Source organism: Ursus arctos, unplaced genomic scaffold (assembly GCF_023065955.2).
Source record: "Ursus arctos isolate Adak ecotype North America unplaced genomic scaffold, UrsArc2.0 scaffold_17, whole genome shotgun sequence".
Lineage (NCBI taxonomy): Eukaryota > Metazoa > Chordata > Mammalia > Carnivora > Ursidae > Ursus > Ursus arctos.
In genome coordinates this window covers 9,441,038-9,461,827 of record NW_026622841.1, presented here as the reverse complement: position 1 = coordinate 9,461,827, position 20,790 = coordinate 9,441,038, and the positions used below count along the sequence as shown (strand labels likewise).

Sequence of the window (20,790 nt, the reverse complement as noted above, 5' to 3'; positions counted from 1 at the left end):
AGTTGGAATGCTCACCTTTTCAGGAAACTATTGTCCTTGATTGGAATAAACCCAGGCGAAGTGACCGCATTATTTGGATGCTGGGCCCTATTATCCATTGCTTTGATATTTGTTGTGTTTATACTGAATTTTTCATCCTTGATGCAGTAGCTTATGAAGATTTTTGGTCTACCTGAAACAGTCTTCAACTGGATTCAGCTTTTATTTTTTAAGATTCACTTTTCCTCTACCCCTGAATCTCCAAACAGCAGTCATTTGAGTTATTCTACTGAGTCTTTACTGACTTCCACAGCATACTTAGGTATAAACACATCGCTTCTTGATTAACTCATTCAATCTGACTTTATCTATAATGTATTTAGAATCCATCCATCTATCTATGTGTGTGTATGTGTATGTGTGTGTATTCACATTAGATCAAGAATAGACAGGGAAATGGTATGAAGATGAAGGGCAAGAAGTTAAGAATGAGATATTAAGTACCTTTTACATAGTATGTATACAATAAAATAAACAAAAAATAATAGTTTGTAAAAACATACAGATACATAGGCAGAAAGATAGATAAGATATATGATAAGTAGATGACAGATAGATAGATGATAGATAGATAGATAGATGATAGATAGATAACTGCAAATAAGTATAAAGAATTTTTGTAGGGTGATAGAAATGCCATAAAATAGATTTTTGTGATATTTGCACAGCCCTTTAAATTGACAACAAGGCTTAGTATATACTTAAAATGGGTGGGTGGCTTTTGTGGTATGGAAATTATCCCTCAATAAATCTGTTTTTAAAAGATCACTTGGAATCTTTCAATAGATACAAAATTTAAAAATTAATAAATCTATTCATTAAACATTTATTTAGTGTGTACTGTATACCAAGCACTATGCTAACAACTTTAGACCTGAATATGACCAAGATTTCTTATTGACCTAAACTCTTTCCATCCAGTAAGAGTCTACTGATGACCATGTCCAAGGTATTCTTCATCTGTCCTAGCGATTGGTCTTTAATGTGGCACTTTCACTGATTTCTTTCCCTCTCTCCAGTGCAATTTTCCATGTGTTGATACAAATTTTCTACCTTTTGTACTAGTGTCTTTATCGTACTACTCATAGTAATTCTATACTCCCTGGCTGATAGTTCCAACATCATATCTGGGTCAAATCCTATTGATTATTTTATCTTTTGACAGTAGATTTTCTTTTCATTTTCCTTCTTGCTTTTGTGTCTTTCTGAAAATTTTTGGTTGAAACACAGGTACTGTGTGTTTATTTCTGAAAATGAACATGCCTTTTCTTCTGCTATGCCCTTGAAGGGCATTTGAGTCTATCTAATGAGAAGTTGAACTGCGTTTGTTTCTTTGCTGTGATGGTTTCCTACAATGAACCACTGACTTCAAAGTCTTCTAGCATGAACTTGATCTTAGTGTAGGGTCTGTTTATCACAGGGTTTTTCTTATTGTCTTCTTCACACCCAGTTAGACCATCCCTTTGTGCCTAAAGCTCAGATTTGGTCTCTCTCCACGCTCTTACCCTTGTCTTAATAGTGAAATGGTGTTGCTTACTTCTCAGTGCTTCTAGTAGGGTAGAGTGGGGCAAAGAGGGTCTCTGTTGTCAGGGTTCAGCCTCAGGCTTAGGAGGGCTCTGAGCCTTGGAGGAGGGATTTTTTCGATAATCCCGACCTTCCTCTAGTGGTTGGTGATCTCTCATGGTATCTGTTTAATGCGGTGTCAGTGTTCTTTTCCTCACCCAGAGGTAGAGGTGGTTTGCTGTTTGTTTTCCTACTCTCTTTATTTCTGGGAGTGATAGGTTTGTTTTCTCTTCCCCTGAAAATTAAGACTTTTGATCCATATACGAAAAGAATGCAAATGAGATGTATTACTTTTCTCACTGGCATATGTGCTCTTTTCTTCTAGACTTTCACAATTCAGGTAAGTTTTTTCATCTTTCTCCAATATTTTGTTGCAAGTATGCTATGAAGGTCCATGCAGAAGAGTCTATAAATAGATGCAAAACCACTTTCTCCGGCAGCTCCCTGAGGGTCCATACTTTTGTGGTCTCTCTCACTCAGCTTTTGTCTTTTTGTGGGTTTTTTTGCTTTTTTAAGTAGCTCAATTCTTCCCAGTTGCCTAAAATAGCAGTCTGTCTTCCTTCTGTATTCACCCCCATGTGAATCAGTGTTGATGCCTCCACTTCTTCTTGGAGGCAGCTATTTTTACTATCAAGCTGATTTGTTGCCCTGTTATCTCAGCTCTCTGAAAATACTAACAACAAATTTAAGATGGTTCACAGTACAGATGATCTAGCTGAATTTGGAGTCCCTGAAATTGTTTTGCCATTAATGGACATGACGTGTACTATTCTCAGTAGCTTTCAGTAATCTGAGTATAAAAGGAAGAAATTAGATAATAGCATTTCCCAGTACTGTAATTAATTCTAAGCTTTTGCTGGGGTGGTATTTTGGAATAATAGTAACACAAAGGAAAAGAAGATTGTGGTGAAAGAAAATTATGTAAGACTACTATAGTGTACCATGTAAGGAGAAATGTAAGAGATAAATCTAGAAAACAAACTAGTAGTTGCTAGAGGGGAGGTAGGTAGGGATAGTGAAGTGGGTGAAGAGGATTAAGAGATACAAACTTCCAGCTGTAAAATAAATATGTGATGGAGGCGAAGAGTCCAACATAAGGAATACAATAAATAACATTGTAATAACATTGCATGGTGCCAGATGGTGACTACACTCGTGTGGTAAGCACTGAGCCAGGTATAGAACTGTCAGATCACTAAGTTGTACAGTGGAAACTAATATAACATTGTATGCCAACTGTACTTCAATAATAAATTTTAAAAAGTAAGAGAAAGGAGAGTTGCTTAGAGATTGGGAAGAAAATAGAAATATCAAGAGATTAGGCAAAAGAAAAGGTTAAAAGGCAAATGAATTTGTAGAGAAGATCCGAGAAAACCCAAGGGACAGAAATTGTGGATGTAGAGACAAGCACACCAGTTGAGATATTTTAGATTAAATGTTTTCGTGTGTGCAATTTCTAGGTCTGGAATGACATCTTGAGAATAAATGATTAGTTAAAATCAAATGCAGAGAATTGTCTTGGAGATTAAACAGTTGCAGGCAACGGTAGCCACCAGTGAGAAGATGGATAGTCTACCTAAACCATGGTGTGTTCTAAATATCAACAAAACTCACAGCAGAGAATGAGGGAAAAACAAGCACTAAATTTTGAAAGAAGAATCATGGAGTGGGTGTAGTGGCGACAAGGCAGAGTCTGAGAACATGAATCACAAGATCAGAAGGGTGCTATGGAATTGGGCTATGGAATTCCTTTCCTGGCTTTTAAGTATGTGATGCTTGAGATATTGAGTATTTCTGTCAAGGAGGTATGGGAGAAGTGAAGGGAAGAATTAGGTTTAGGTAGGTTTTCTGCAACCTAGGAAAATTGACCTTTCCCTATGAATAGGCTACATAAACACAGTCAAGCCCTCTGCATTATCGGAACACAGAGAGATGGGGAAAAATAAATGTAAAGAAACTTAAAAAATAATAAATAATGCCAGCAAATCAAAGAATATTAAGTGAAGAATAATAAGGATAAAAAGAATTAAAATGTGAAGCATACACACACAAAACTTAATAAATTAACAGCAATGTGTAACATGTGAGAAAATCATTTAAAAGAAAAGAGAAAAGGAAAGTCATGTGCATAAAGAATGCATTTTGTTCATGTAGTCCAATGGAACAGAAAAATATATATATATTTGAAATTTGGAGGATATGTATTTTAATTAAATATAAAGAAAAAATTTCTAAAAGTCAATTGCACAAAAATTAAAAAGAATGTCTTATAATTTCATCACTGTATTAATCGAGGTTGGACAGGCACTTGTTACTGTTAACCATGGAATGAAAAGCAAAATTTAAATTTGCTGATGTAATTTTCAAATAAAGTAAGGAAGTGTTGAAGTCTTTCTGACTACATTATCAATTAGTAGCCTGTTTGTCTCCAATGCTAGTGAGTAACCCTACATTTTTATATACTTTATTTTATTATGTAAGTATATTAAGGACAGAGTCTTATCTCCTATGACAAATCATCAAGGAGTAAAACATTTTACCTGTCGTTTTAATATATTGGAAGCACAGTGGAATTTCCTGCTGTGTTTTCTTACAATGCAATTTTAAGATAACCTTTGATCATTGGAACGTCCATCAAAAACAGGACAGACGGTAATTGCTCTCAACTCCAACTCATTAAGTCATCAGTTCTGACTAATCAGATTTTTAAAAAATATTTTGCTGATGAGCACTGAACATTATGTTATATTGACTATGATGGAATATTTATGTAATTACAATTTAATCAAACGTGTCACTCATAATTTTCTGTAGTATATTCTTCTCTTGAATAATGCAACACTTTGAAAGCTAAACTACATGATTCAACTAAATGCTGTGATTCAGCATGTTATTTACCCTTGAATTTTCTAGGTCTGTGACCACCAGATTCTAGTCTTGTGCAATTCAGCATGCTCTCTGTATTAGAAATTAAATATGTTCTCTTTAGAATAAAAGTGGTTAATAAAGCTTTAGTTTGAACAAATCCCCAAATCATACTAGGTAAATTTACTGATAATTAATGTAAGCATGAATATCATATCTAAATATTCTAGAGTAATAGAATCAGTATGTTGGATCTCCCTTATGAAATGGGTATAATGCATGTAAAGAACAGATATCTGGCACATTTGGGTTTAACATCTATTTTCATTATGTTTTATCAAAAGTTTATTAACATCCACGGTAATTTCCAAAATAAATAACACTCAATCTTGGCTAAATAAAGGTAAAGTAATAAATAATGCCTACATCACATTTAGATTTTTTTATGTCAACACATAATTGGAATTGTTTAAATGGTTATTTATACTGAAAGAGCAGTATGTAGGGTGCCTGGGTGCCTAGTCAGTTGAGTGACTGACGCTTGATTTCCACTCAGGTCACCATCTCTGGGTCATGAGATCTAGCCCCGTGTTGGGCTCTGCACTCAGCATGGAGTCTGCTTGACTTTCTCTGTTTCCCTCTGCCCCTCCCCTGCCTCACACACTCTCAAATAAATAAATAAATGAAATCTTTTTAAAAAATAAAATAAGAAAAGAGGAGTATGTAACGCTAATACAATCACATACTATAGTTGAATATATAAATATCAGTAAAACAATTTCACTCTAAATAATTCCCTGCATATAGATCCTTTGAGATTTTTAGGGTGGGGTTGGTGGATTGTTCTTATATTTAAAATTTTTGTGTATGAAAAAAACATGAAATTTATTATGAAGTTACTAAGATAGTTCACAGAACCCAAGTAAGAGCTGAAACACCTGAATAAGGCAAAGGTGAAATGCAAGGTAACACCTCTCGTTTTATTGATCAGAATTAATGCACCTCCCCTACTGGACAGCTATCTCGTGTTAACAGGACTCATCTGCCAGCTCACAGCTCTGTGTGAATCAGCCTGGGACAACAGCCAAAGCTGAATCAACTGTCCAAGGTTCCACCCTGTGTGGAAAGAGAGCCATCTCAAGATTCAAGAAACTTGGCAGGTACTCCAATATATAATGAAATGGATCATTCAATTTCTTATAGTAAATTACAATATATAGAGGAAAATGTGCACATGTGAGTAGTATGTGCATAATTTTATACATACCATTAATTATTAAAGTGAATAATGACCCACCATGAAAGTAAACAATTTGAACGTCTAGACTCTTCTTCTACTATAAGAGCGTTAAAGAGAAACCAAAAAAGAGGCCACAGTTTAAATATTCCTGTAGACTCAACACCCATTGCCACATAATTGAAACTTGAACTGTCTGGATTTCCCTGCCATGCGGACTCTGATTGGAAACGGAGCTCTAGCTTTGCTCATGCCAACACGCCTTCCGGTTTCCCAGCCAATCAGCTACAATCAAGTCAGCTTGTTGTGCTGCTCCCACCCTGCAGGGAATGCAAGTTTCCCGGAAGCATCGCGCAACTATGTGCTGCGTAGGTCCTGCTTTGCAGACTGAGTTGGAGCTGCTGACAGCCAAGCTTTGTAACCGCTTTCGGTTTTGAAATTTTCCTGTTGTGAACACTTTTTGCTTCCCGCCCTGTAATATATTTATATCAAGTGAAGCTCTCTGAATTTTCTTGGGAGAGAAGCAACCCTATCTTAAACTGTTTAAATAAATATTTGCTTGGTTTTTTTTTTTAATTGTTTCACCGACTTTGTACATAACACTACACGTGTCTGCAGTTTTCTGTGTTTCTTTTCTCATAAGTATTGGTGTATATAGCTATCACTCTTTAATTATAATTCTTTTACAAGTTGGCTTTAATAGTTTTCACTCCCACCGGAGATATCGTGGCTCTATTTCCCCAACAACATTTGACATTATCAGACTTTTTTATGTTCACTTGTTTTCCCTTCTATTTATAGAAAAGAGAAAAACTAAACCCAGGTTTGTCTGGATTAAGGATTATCCTCAGGGCAAAGGCAGTTGCAGCATCCTGGTTCCTCATTCAGCAATTTCGATTCTTGTTCTCCATTATATTTTAGTTTCTTAGCTTGGTAGTTTCTTCATATTTTAGCATTCTTCAAAGATTTTCAGGACCTGATATTTTGAAACACCCTTATCAGATTTTCTAAACAATATCCATTTGAAGTTTCATCCTTATTACCTCCTTGCTATTGCTAACAATAGAAGGCTGGGTCTTTATTTTTCACAATTTTTTTTTTTAACCATTGGAGGTGGTATAGTTGTCAAGTTACACAAATAATTGTGCACTTTCCTGGAATCTCTATTTCATGTGTATGGCAAGTGTTTTTTAAATCTTTCCTGCATTATTTTTCATAACAGATTTGTTGAGATATAATTCGCATACCACAAAATTCATCCACTTAAGGCATATAATTCGACGGTTTTAGTATATTCATTGAATTGTGTAGCCATCACCGCTATTTTACTTGGGAATATTTCACAAACACACGCCCCCCATCCCCTGCTGAAAATGTCTAAAATTCCAACTCCATTGGCTGTTAAACCTCATTCTCCTCTGCTCCCGGGCCCTGGCAACCACTAATTTATTGGCTGACCCTCCAGATTTACCTGTACCGGATATTTAATGTTCACGGAATCATATACCACGCGGTCTCCTGTGACTAGCTTCATCCACTTAGCAAAAGGTTTTCAAGATTTACCCATGTTGCCGGCACTCCTTCGTTTGTACAGCTGAGTAATACTCTATTCTGTGGATGTAATGGGCTGTATTTATCCATTCATCAGTCAACGGGCATCGGATTTTCCCCACTTCATGGCTGTCGTAAAGAACGGTGCTATGAACATTCCTGCCCGAGTTTCTTAAGGCAGGTGATGTTCCTTTGTAGGTTTCGACTTCACAGAAATCTACAGACACTTACAGTTGACTATCAGATCATTTCCTTTTCTTGGGCAGTTTGAACCAAATATACCCTTTTCTATGTTTACCTTTTCAAACACGTCACTTCCTGGCAATTGAGTGGACTTTAGTTACCGTTTAATAATGATCTGTTCAGATGAGTTGCCCTGTTGCTTTTCTTCATCTTTAAGCAGCATAAAGTCAGGGCTGCCACGACCTCTGTGTGTCTTCCTCACCGTCCCCGGCTGCCATACACACTCCCGCTCTTGCACACACCTTCTTGCACTGCCGTCATTTGTGAGGCGCTCTCTGTAATTCGCATGTGTTGTAGCAGTTTCTAGCCCATCGATTAACTTCCCAGTGTGAGAGGATATATTTATCTTCTCAGAGGAAACTCGTCATTTCTAAGGATCGCCCTGGGGGATGGGATTTTCCTGCTGTATTTAGTGTTTCTGTTGGTGGCAGCTGCTTTGCTGCTATCTGTCACAAGCACTGCCCAACTCTCTCCAGGACTAAGGCTGGTCCCTATTAACTCTTTCAGCCACATTCTTCCATGGAGTCTCCCTGGTCTCTCTCCTTCGGCAAACATGGAAAATCTTCACATTTAATTGGCTCACTTCTCTTGCAAGTAGACAACCTGTTTCTGAATACTTATAAATATATCATTCTAGAGAAAACCCTAAACAAACCTAACAACAAGAAACACACACTATGGACCCATCTCTAACTGTGAAACCAATTCTTCTGTCATCTGGAAAAGGAGTATGTTACAGACTGAGGAGCTTATTCTAAAAAATTCTGATCATTATGTTCATATTGAAATAAATGGTCCTTTTAAAAATCATTCAGATCATAAAATGTGCAGTCACGTATCAAAACCTCAGAAGACAATGAACATGGGCTCTAATTCTCCCCACTCTGTGATCTGACTCCAGCCCAACTCGCTTTCCATTCTCACCTCCTGCCCTTGCCCCTTATACCTCAGAAAACCCCAAATACACTCAGCCTTTGATCTCACATCATCTTTCTTTGCTTAGTCCTTGCATACAACCTGTCTCCTCATCTTGGACTGACCCTGCTTGATTCTGTTAATTTGCCCACCATCTAATTACTCTTCAGGGAAGAGCTACCGCATCACATTTTTGGGGAGGCCGTCCCCAATTCAGATGATTGGATCCCATGATGCCAACGTTGGCTGATGCAGTTGTCAATTGCTTATTGATAGTTGGTCTTCTATCATCAACTCCAGGCTTCCTGCGGGTGGTGTTGGGATCCGTCCCTGCCTTCTGAAAGTCTCCGCATCTACAACATGACAAGGTTTATGATATGTGATTCATAGCATTTAGGCTGGTTTATATCTCGTTTTCTTTTCATTTATGCTGAGTAGTTTTCAATAGTGTTATCTTTTTGCCTAAGACATTTGCATGATCTGCACCTCTCACCTGAAGGCTGTGTGCCCAAGCAATCTAGAGACAGAAGATAGGCCTTTTCAGTGGATGGGAGAAGTGACTCCACGCTGTTTCCAAAGAAATCGTTCTACTAATATCCAAGACTTGAACATTTTTGCAGTCCTTCTCTACTTGAGGCTCCACAAACTGCACTTTCTTCCCTTTGTATAAACCGCATATGGAGGAAGTTCATACATATTTATTTATCTGTTATGCATCAGATTGTTACCCAATTGAAAAAAGACAGGAAAAGCCATTTCCTAACATGCTGTTGTGTATATTCATTTGTAAGGAACTGGAATTTTTATTATATGACTTCAACCCATTCTAGAATATGACAGCCATGCCCTTTGGTTCAGATCTTCTCCTTTATTAAAATGTTATAATTTTCTACATATAATTTTGTTATTAAATATAAATTTCATTCTAATTCTAAATATTATTATATGTGTAATACCTCTTTCTATATATATATGTGTGTATATATATATACACACATACATATGTAAAACAAAAAAATCGAACAAAAAATGATGCATACACAAATGGGGGGAATATATATTGTATATTCTATATGCATAAATAAAAGTCATATATTAAATGTCATATTTAAATGAATTTATCTTTACCTTCCACCTGCATTAATGATTTTCTTTTGTCACTTTGTTTCTTTAAGCAGTTTTCTTGAGATATGTTTAATTGAGGTTTTGTTTGCATTTTTTTCTCTTCTTAGTTTGTAGATTTTGTTTTAAATCTCTATTTTTTTTAACTTTTAGAAAATTCTCAACCATTTATTCTTCAGAATACAACTTGCTTCCGTCCTAGTTGATTTATTTCAAGTAATCTCTTAACCCTAGTGTTTAACCAATTGTGCTCCTAAATAAAAGTTTGGGCATTAGAGTTACCTGGATTACGGTCGGGTTATGATGGCCTCCGTGGCCCTGACACCCTGGTCTCTCTGTCACATATGCAAAATGTCTCTTTCCCTTCTCATTTCTCAGCTTTCTTTTCCTCTGTTTGAAAGTGGAACCAAAAGCTAGCTTCTCCTTGAGTTTCCTTCTTTTTCAGGTCGTGTACCATTTTGCTAATACTAATTTAATATTGCTATACTAATTTTTTTCAGCATTTAAGTTGTTTTTAACAGATAATTGGGTTCAAATTAATTAGTATCTCAGTATGAGCAGCAAATACACTTTTGGCTGTAAGAACCCATAGGTTATAATTACATTGCCCAATTCCAATAAAATTCATTTAAATTTAATAAATAAGATGTTCTTCTTTTAAGCATGAATACATTTTTTTCTCAACCAAAACATGGTAACTACTATGTGTAGTATTGTGCGATGGCAGCATTTCACTCAGAGTGAACTATGGTGGATATTAATCTATCTCGATCCCTGAATGCTGTACAAAAGACTAGTGTGGTATACTACATGATTCCCGTATATAAGCATCCTGATATATAGGAAAGTGGTTAAGAAAGTAAACCCTAATAATTCTCATCACAAGGAGAAATTTTTTCCCTTTCTCTTTTCCTTTCCACTTCCTCTTCTTTTTATTGCATCTGTGTGAGAAAATGGACCTAGCTGAACCTACTGTGGCAGTCATTTCACAATATATGGAAATCAAACCATCATGTTGTGCATCTTAAACTTATATAGTGATGCATGTCAACTATTTTCCAATAAAACTAGAAAAAAAACCTAGTGTGTGTATTTTCCCTTTTTTATTTTGTATTTTATAAATTCTATTTTTTCCTTAGATTTTGAAAATTTTACAAGAGTAGGTGAAAGAACATAACATTCCCCATTAATCTTTCCCTGAATACAATCTACAGATTATGGTATTTTTTCAGCTAAGGAAATATTCTATGATTTATTTAATTTAATTATTAACAGTCTTCCATCTGTTCCCTTTTTTCCTCCTGGAATTCTGATTATTTGCATGTTAGGTCTTCTGGATCTATCTGAAGGCAAGTCCCTTATCTTTTCCCTGACGGTTTCCTTCTGACAAATTTCTTCTGATTTTTCTTCCAAACCACTTAGTCCAGTCTCTTCCTTGAACTTATGCTTCATTTACTTACTAAATTATTTATTTAGAAAATCATCTTTCATTTAGATTCAGAAAATAATTTTGAGCTGATCGCAGATCTCCTTAATTTTTTGTTAAATTTCTATTCATCGGTCTCCTTGTGATTATTTTTGACTAATTGATGATTTTCCTTTCTTTGGGTGCTGGCCATTTAGATTTTTTTTTCTGTTTTCTTTCATTGGCTCATAGGTCAATTTCTGAAGACACACACACACACACACACACACACTCCTTGGGTCATACCATTCCCAGTATATGCCACCATAGTTTTTTTAGGTCAGACTTTATGAAAATAGCATCAAGATTTTCCTTCATTCAGGGGGTGGAGCTAATACATGTTTGGGTACTCTATAAGGAAACCAACAGATTCAAAATGTAAATGCAATTTTTCACTTAGCTATCTCAAAGAGCCTAGCTGAGGTTTGTCTGAAAACAAGCAAAAAAACAAACAAAAAAATCCTGGAGATCAGAATTCAAAGTACAGAAGAAGGAAATTCTACAGCTTGCCATGTTCTCAGAATCTCCCGTGTCAGTTTTGTTTGTTTGTTTTTATGAAGCGCTGTGTGCGTGAGTGTGTGTGTGTAACATAAGTTATGCGTATAATGGTTGATGAAGATGGTAATTAAGACAGTGTAGTATTGACAGTAAACGAACACACAAATAAATCAGTGGAGAGAACACAGAGCTTAGAAATAGACTCCCAAATATAGAGCTAACTGATCTTTCACAAAGAACAAAGAGAATACAATAGATCAAAAATAGCCTTTTCAACAAATGGTGCTGGAACACCTGGACTTCCACATTGAAAAAAAAAAAAGAAAGAAAGAAAGAAAGAAAGAAAGAAAGAAAGAAAGAAAGAAAGAAAGAATCTAAAGACTTTATGTCCTCCACAGGAATTTACTCATAATTGATCACAAACCTAAATGTAAAATACAAACCTATAAAGCTCCCAGAAGATAACTAATTCACTCTTTAGCTATCTTAGTGAAAGCCATACATTTTATTAATTGAATTCTAAGAAGAGTAAATCTAGATGGCCTTGGATTTGCTGATGACTTTTTATATGTAACACCAAAAGCATGATCCATGAAAGAAAAAATTGATAAACTGGTTTTCATGAAAATTAAACATTTCTGCTTTGTGAAAGACATTGTCGAAAGAATTAAAAAAAAAACCCTTAGACTAGAATTAAATATTTGCAAAAAATATATCTGATAAAAGACTGTTATCCAAAATATACAAAGACTTAAACCACAAGGAAAAAAAATGAACAATCCAAATTAGAACAAAACAAAACCAGGCCAACAATCTTAACAGTTACCTCACCAAAAAAGATATACCGATGACAAGCAAGCGTGTGAAAAGATGCTCACTCACATGTCATCAGGGACATGCAAATTAAAAGAACAATGACATACTACTGAACACTTACTAGAATGGCCAAAATCCAAACTATTGACAACACCAAATGCTGGAGATGATGTGGAACGACAGAAACTCTCATTTATTGCTGGTGGGAATGAAAAATAACAGACATTTTGGAAGACTGTTCTGCAGTTTCTCACAAAAGTAAATAGTTTTACCTTATGATCTTGCGATCTCATTCTTTGGTATTTATCCAAATGAGCTGAAAACATGTTCACACAAAAATCTGCACGTGGATGTTTATTTGTAGTTGTCAAAACTTGAAAACAGCCAAGATGTCTTTCAGCAGGTGAGTGGATAAGTAAACTGTGGTACTCCAGACAATGGAATAGTATTCAGGGATAAAAAGAAATGAGGTATCAAGCATAAAGAGACACAAAGAATCTTTAATGAATATTAGTAAGTGAAATAAGCCAGTCTGCTACATACCGTATGATCCCAACTATATAATATTCTGGAAAGACAAACTGTAGAGAAAGTAAAACGATCGGTGGTTTGCTAACAGGGGAGAGGATGGCATAAACAGGCGGAATACAGAGGATTTTTAATGAGAATGCTCTGAATACTATACTGGTAGATATATATCATTACACATTTGTCTAAACCCATGAAATGTACAACTAACAGAAAAACTATGGACTTTCACTGTTAATGACGTGTCAGTGTACATTCATCAATTATAATAAATGTTCCACTCTCTGGGGGATGTTGATAGTGGGGGAAGCTATATGTGTGATGTCAGGAGTATATGAGAGATGTCTCTATCTTCTCAATTTTGCTGTGAATCAAAAACTGCCCTAAAGAATAAGTTCTTTAAAAAACACATAAATTAACATGATATACAATTATTATAATGAAAATGCTCATAGACCAATTACCAAAATTAGGATATAATGCATAAAGCTTCAGAAACCCCCAAGGTACCTTTCCAAGTGGTCTGTCCATGACCAGTGTCCTGACACATATGGCAATCATTCCTTTTTTTTCCCTCCAGAATTTAACCACAGTGTTTCTTCATTTCACAGTTTGAATCTGTCCAGGTGAGGATTGCTTTCTGTTTATCCCCTTTGGGATTCACTGGTACTTTTGAATCTCTGTATTAGTAGCTTTTACCCATCAGGCAACTGCTCAGCCATTGTCCCCTCAAATATTGCCTCTGCTACTTCTCTTCTTCTGCAGCACTGATCACATGACATTAGGTCTCCTCACCGAGCTGTGTTGGGTGTCACACTCACTTTGACATTTCCTATCTCTTTGGTTCTATCTCATACAGTCTGAAAAATTCCTTCTCACCTATTTCACACTTAACTAATTCACTCTTTAGCTATCTTAGTGAAAGCCATAAATTTTATTAATTGAATTCTAAATTTTATTAAGTTTAGCTGTTGCTGTAAGATTTTTAGTTTTCTCCAAATCAACTGATGCAAGCTTTTATATATTTCAGTGAAGATTTTAAGCTTTACTGTCTGATCTGAAACATAGTTGATTACAGTAGGTGTCAATTTCAATATCAACTCAAAATGAGTGTGGTCCCTGATATGCATTTTTATTTCTCTTTCCACATGAATGATGCTGACTAACCCATACCTCAGTCTCATAGCTTTTGTTTTGTTTTGTTTTGTTTTTCCTCTTCTTCTTAGTCAGTGTCCTCAGGGTAAATTGGGTTTGAATTATGGGTTTCCAGTTTTGGGGTCCTTGCCTTCTCTTGGATTTTTTCCTGGTAATTGTTTTCTATTTTATTAAGTCTAAAGACATTTTATTTTACTCAGTGGTAGGATTGATACTCATCACCACACCATCATTACTGGAAGTAAAATGTCTCCTTGCTTTATGTGCTTTTTTCCCTAACTCTATTTTATTAGGCTATATTTCTAGAAGTATTTATAGTAGATTAATTGTAAAGCCTGAAGCTTGATGCATTGATATTTTGATCAGAGATAGACTATAAAACACATATTAAATATATGCCAGTGCAAAGAATCTCGATTCTATTAAACTCTGTGATAACGTTAATGGTAGCCTGAAATTTTAAATTTTAAGATAATTATAATAGCATTGAATTTGAAATTGATTTAGAAGAGAGAAGAAATGTTATAAAATGTATTAGGGTGTTGAATATATCAGAGTGTTGAAAATGTCCATCACCTAACCAAGATTTCAACTGGGTCATTTTTTTTTAATGCTACCAAGATTATGCAATTAGATGACCTAATAAGAGTACTGCATAACTGAATTTCATTTCTTTTATGTTTCCAAATAATATCGATTGACACAATTGAGTATAAGAATAGGAGTTATATTTGGAATAAAACCTAATTTCAAAAAGCCAATATTAAAATATTTCTATATTCCAAATTTGTATTTGTTTTTCAATAGGTTTTATTAGTTCTTCAGGTAAAACTTAAAGTAAGTCATAATAGGTGGCTTTAATTTTAATATGACACAGGTAACAGATTTTCCCGTGATTGCTGAAATATTTGTGGATGAAAACATGACCACCAGAGTTTATCTTCTTTTCTTAAGCCATTCTAAGTAGAATGTATATGTCAAATTCATACACAATCTCAAATTTAAAGATAATTACAGCAAAAACTGCAATTTAAAAAAAAAAAAGAAAAAAAATTCAAAGAAACCTATGATTCTTTGGAAAACTGCCAAGCAGGAATCAACCATATTATAATGTATATTCAGTAATGTTTTCACAGCATTTATAAGCATTTGAAATCTAGACAGGTTATTGACCTTATAAATTCTATAGATTACACCTAAATTATTTTTTAGCCAATGGAATTTTGTTCTTCAGGAAGCCTAGAATCTGTGAATTCCAGACAAATTTGAATACAATTAGGTTTTGCAAATAAGTTTTTCTTTTTTTAAAATTTTCCATAGGTGAATATCAATTGTACCTTATTTCAAAGCTAGAAATTTTACCTGGGAAACTAATGATTATCTGTTTCTGGTGAAGATTAAGATACAGCAATATCTTTCAGGTTCTATAAATAATGGAATCAGAAAAGTTGAGTGAATTTTGAGAAATAATTTGGGTATCCAATAATCATAATTTTATAATATTTATAGTTTACAGTACTGCTCACCTTGATCAAGTTATCTATCTTTATCTTAGGTGAAACTTAACACTAATGGCAAGAAACACTGCACATCAACATTATTCGTGGGTATGGGAAAAATATTGATCACTCTGCTTCAGAAAAGCAGCAGGTTGGAAAGACATTGATGCCAATTAATACTCCCAACATTAAATAATTTCTGCATTTTTCTTCTTTGATTCCAGGCCTACATCCAAATCTGACTCAAAATTTACATGGCAAACTTGATGCAATGTGGAGTTTCTCCAGAATTCGGCTTCAGGTCCAGTGAATTCTTAATGGTTGACTGCAGGTGTTTTTAATTTGACAGACATGAGGGGTTGGGGTAGATCTAGTTGGTATTGCAAAAATGGAAGCTGAGTCACAATGGCAAACACAAGGAGTACACCCAATGCGTCGGGCACAGTTGTAAGTCTACACATATTAACACATGTTAGAATCGTTACTCTATATACTCTGATAATATAAAAGTGTTGGTAACCTATCTGACATCATCTAGATAAGAATTGTTTACATATTCATCAATACAAGAACTTTTCCATGCCTGTTACACCATTAGCATTACTTATGTGCAAAAAATTGCATATACAAATTTAAATATACATAATAATCCCTCTGGAGGAACTTTGATTTCATTTGTGAAGATTAAAAAAAAAAAAACACACATTTACTAGAGTACAGAATAATTCAGTGAATACAAGTTTCCAGGCAATTGTTTGAGGTAATATTCCGGATAGTCCAAGGCTCAAACATCCACACATCCTTTTGCCTGGAGAATCGTCAAGTTACTCAGTGATACTATTACTCTGGAAACACGTGTATAAGTCAAAATAATCCAATTCATTCTAAAGCACTGAATATCTAATACATAATAAGGGGCAACTGCACTGAGTGAATAACTCATACATCACACGCTTTATGATCTGGCTTTACAGATAAATTAATATGCAAAAATAATAGAGAACAATATTAAAACCTGGGAATTTAGAGCAAGAAGGGATTGTTGGGGTTCGGAGCAGAACAATGAGAATGACTGTAGGGCAAATGAACATAACTCGTATAAAAGGAGAAAATGTGAAAAAAACCACCTGGGATTTCAGAGCAGTCTGAAACATGTCGAAGGGAGCACGTGACCTGACGTGTGGCAGTCCATGAGGATATGAGAGACAGCTGCGTATTTTTAGTTAGCTATGCATCACATGAAAAGAGAAAGAAGTATTTTAGTATATGAGATATTTTTTTTTAAAACACAACACAAATTTTTATTTTTTCTGCTCCGATTTTTTTTATGCTTCAATTGGTATCTGGTTGATTTATGATGTATTTTATTAAATAATTACAATAAATTCTCCATGTTAGATTTATAGCTATCATAATCTTAAAACAGAAAAATGAACCTTTTTGTTCTCTGAGCTCAGTGTTACCTAGTCTACTAAAATTGAGGATGGAAAAAGATTTTCAATCACTTTATCCCATTTAATTTTCATCGGAGATTATCAAAATGTATTAAAAGTTCACAAGTTTATTCCTCTAAATAAGTGACCCTTCCTTTATAAATGCTGAACGATAGGGACTCTTGGGTGGCTCAGTCGGTTAAGCGTCTGCCTTCAGCTCAGGTCATGATCTTAGGGTCCTGGGATCAAGCCCCACATCAGGCTCTTTGTTTGATGGGGAGCCTGCTTCTTCCTCTGCCCCTTCCCTTGCTCATGCTCTCTCTCTCTCTCTCTGACAAATAAATAAATAAAATCTTTAACAAAAATAAATGCTAAATGATAACCAAAATCTCTCCGTTTTTAGGTTATGGGATTGTAGCAGATTTTATACTTAATAGCCTCCCTGAAGCTTTCTCTCCTCCCCTTTTACTAAAACGTAAGAGATGCAATATAAACAACATACTTTTGTAGCACAACTGAGCTCATAAAATAAGAGAAATTCCAAGGATCCAAAAATAAAGAGGGAACTAAACTTACGGTACTAGAACCTTTGCCATGTATGAACATAAAGTGTAATCTTAGTGAGGTGGAAGCTGTGGGGTCAGTACACATCTAGAGTCAGGGCATGAGATTTGGGGAGAGCTAACTGATTTGGAAACGAAACCCATTAAAGACAAATGTTTGAAGAATTAGATCATTAAAACAGCAAACTAAAGAGAAGCCTCAGTGGCTCAGTTGGCTTAGGTCATGATCTCAGGGCCCTGGGATCGAGTCCCCCATTGGGCTCCCTGCTCAGTGGGGAGCCTGCTTCTCCTTCTCCCTCTGCCTGCTGCTCCCCCTGCTTGTGCTCTCTCTCTGACAAATAAATAAATAAAATCTTTAAAAAATATAGCAAACTATAAAAAATGAATAAACAATATTTGGTTGTTATGAGTTGATTTATGTCTTCCTCCAAATTAAGATGCTGAGGTCTTAATCTCTTGTTTGAGCCACAGTTTGTGGTACTTCGTCATGGCCACCCTAGCAAACTAATACATCTTCCAACAGGGAAAAGCCTGTGGTCTTGGAATCCCTTACCTTAAATAGTAACATAAAATCTGGGTACAGTATTGTGATGCTCCTTCAGTGAGATAGAGGGTTATACCATCTCTAGACTTTGTGCCACTCCAGGGATAAAGTCTTAACAAACGTGAACTCACAATTTAAGATTACAGACCCCAGAAGGAAACAATCCACCATAAACAAGCAGAAAAAGTAAATCATTGAGGAATCGTTGGTCTTTATATAAAAATAAGTTTAAAATGATTAAAGATATAAAGGCAGGAGGAAAAACAATATAAATATACATAGTGCAAAAAGTCATTTTTGAAAATGAAACAGAATCTGGAAATAAAAGAATAAAAAGAAAAATATTATAAAGCTGGAGACTACGTGCATTTGAGAAAAACAGTTAATTCAAAGCATATATATTGGAATTTGCCCTGATGCAACGAAGGATTAAAAGATGACAGTATGGTCCCTTTGCCACATCTGCTACGAGAATGAAGATCGTTTTCAGCAATCAGATTGTCAACATTCCAGAAAATGTCGACACCACTTTGAAGGGACGCACTGTTATTGTGAAGGGACCCAGAGGAGTGACTTCAATCACATCAGTGTAGCACTCAGTCTCCTTGGAAAGAAAAAGAAGAGGCTCCGAGTTAACAAATGATGGGAAATAGAAAAGAACTGGCCACTGTCTGAGGGATCTGCAGTCATGTACAGAACACCGTCAAGGGCGTTACACTGGGCTTCCTTACAAGATGAGGTCTGTGTATGCTCACGTCCCCATCAACGCTGTTATTCAGGGGAATGGTTCTCTTGTTGAAATCTGAAATTTCTTGGGTAAAAAATATATCCATAGGGTTCAGATGAGCCAGGGGTTGCTTGTTCAATATCTCAAGCCCAGAAAGATGAGTTAATTCTTGAAGGAAATGACCTTGAACTTGTATCAAACTCAGCTGCTTTGATTCGGTAAGTCACAACAGTTAAAAACAAGGATATCAGAAAATTTGGGGATGGTATCTATGCTTCTGAAAAAGGAACAGTTCGGCAGGCTGATGAATAAGATCTCAATTGCCTAGCTACAGAAGCAGCAAGATGCCAGATGATTTTTCAGACTTATTTGTGATATTTTAAAGATGCAGTAAAAGCTGTACTGATTTGGGGGAAAAAATGACAGCATGAAAGACAACTTAAAAGACAGTATAAAAGGATGAAAAATCCCAACACATTTCCACTGGCAATCCCAGAGAGGAGAAGAGAATGAATGGGAAAAGTAATATTTTAAAAATAAAGTGTTTGAGAGATTTTCCAAAATTTATATGAAGTTTTAGTTTTAGTAAGCCCACAATCTTAAATATGAGAAATTTTAAAAAATATATATAGAATAGGGAAATTTCAGTGCACCAAAGACAAAGATTACAACATAAAAATAACCTTAAAAATACAGATTATATACAAATAAATAACAATTAAACATTTAACAGGAACAAAAAAACCAGAATAAACTGTTACAACATCTAACAGTTAAAAACAAAGACATTTTCAGATAGAGATCACTGCTAAAATACCAGTGTGGAAAGAACTACTGAATTATATATTCAAAATGAGAGCTATCAAAAGTAACACAGATATGAAATGCACAGAGAATGGCAGCAAAGACATTGTTAAACATTTGAATAAATCTATAACGCATTGATTGTGTAATGCTAGAAAATTAATTGTAATGTCTCATTTGAAGGGATATTAAATAAAGTAGAACTAAATACCAGGCAAAAATAGCATGCAAGGTCCCTTGCAAGATGGAAGGGAATTAATCTGATTTAAAACATTTTCAGATATTTTTGCTGTTTTATTGTTGCTGTTCAGGAAGATATTAATATTCAAATGTGTTAAGTCAACTATTAATTTTTATCATTTGATTAACACTTAATAAAATGACATATACCTTTTTAATAAATATATTTTCCCAAATTGATCACACCTGTGTAGCCAGCCCCAGATCAAGAAATAGAATATCAGGAGAACCACAAAGTCCTCCTTTATGCTTTCTTTCAGTCATTCTTTCCACGTGGAAAACCACCATTCAGATTTCTTTTTTAGTTTTCTGATAGCTTAGATTGCCCTATTTTGTCGTATAGTTGAATAGAATTACACTGTATGACTTTTTGACTTACCTTTTTCAAAATTCTATTTTCCCATATTCATTCATATTGTGCACAGCATTGTAGATTATTTGAATCGCTATTGTAACTTATTTTTGTGTCCGTGCATTATGACTTATCTGTACCTTTTTTTTTTTAAGGGAGTGGGGAGGGGGCCGGTGAGAGAGGCAGAGAGAATCTTAAGCAGGCTCTATGCCCAGCATGGAGCCTGAGGTGGGGATCGATCTCACAACCCTGACACCACAACACTGAGCCAAAATCAAGCGTCGGTTGCTTAAGTGACTGAGCCACACAGGCGCCCCTATGTGTTCCTCTCTTGATGGATATTTGTGTCTAGTTTGGGAAGAATTGGGCCATTTGCACCATGCTACTATGAATATGTTTTTTATAAGCATATGGACACATTTCTTTTGGATTTATATCTAGGAGTGACATTGCTTGGTAACAGGGTAAGTGTATTTTTAACTTCTGTTGATGCTGACAAGCAGTTTTTTAAAATGCCAGTTTACACTCCCACCAGCAGTTTATGAGAATGTGGTTGCCCAGCAACATCCTCCCCAATTCTTCATATTTTCTAATGTCTTTTACTTTAGTAAATCTGATAAATGTGTACTGA

At 35.2% G+C, this 20,790-nt stretch overlaps 1 pseudogene; it reads left to right on the top strand.

The window, feature by feature from the left end:
* Window positions 1-18,509: 18,509 nt before the first annotated feature.
* Window positions 18,510-19,075, top strand: LOC113253168 (60S ribosomal protein L9-like; annotated as a pseudogene).
* Window positions 19,076-20,790: the final 1,715 nt, after the last annotated feature.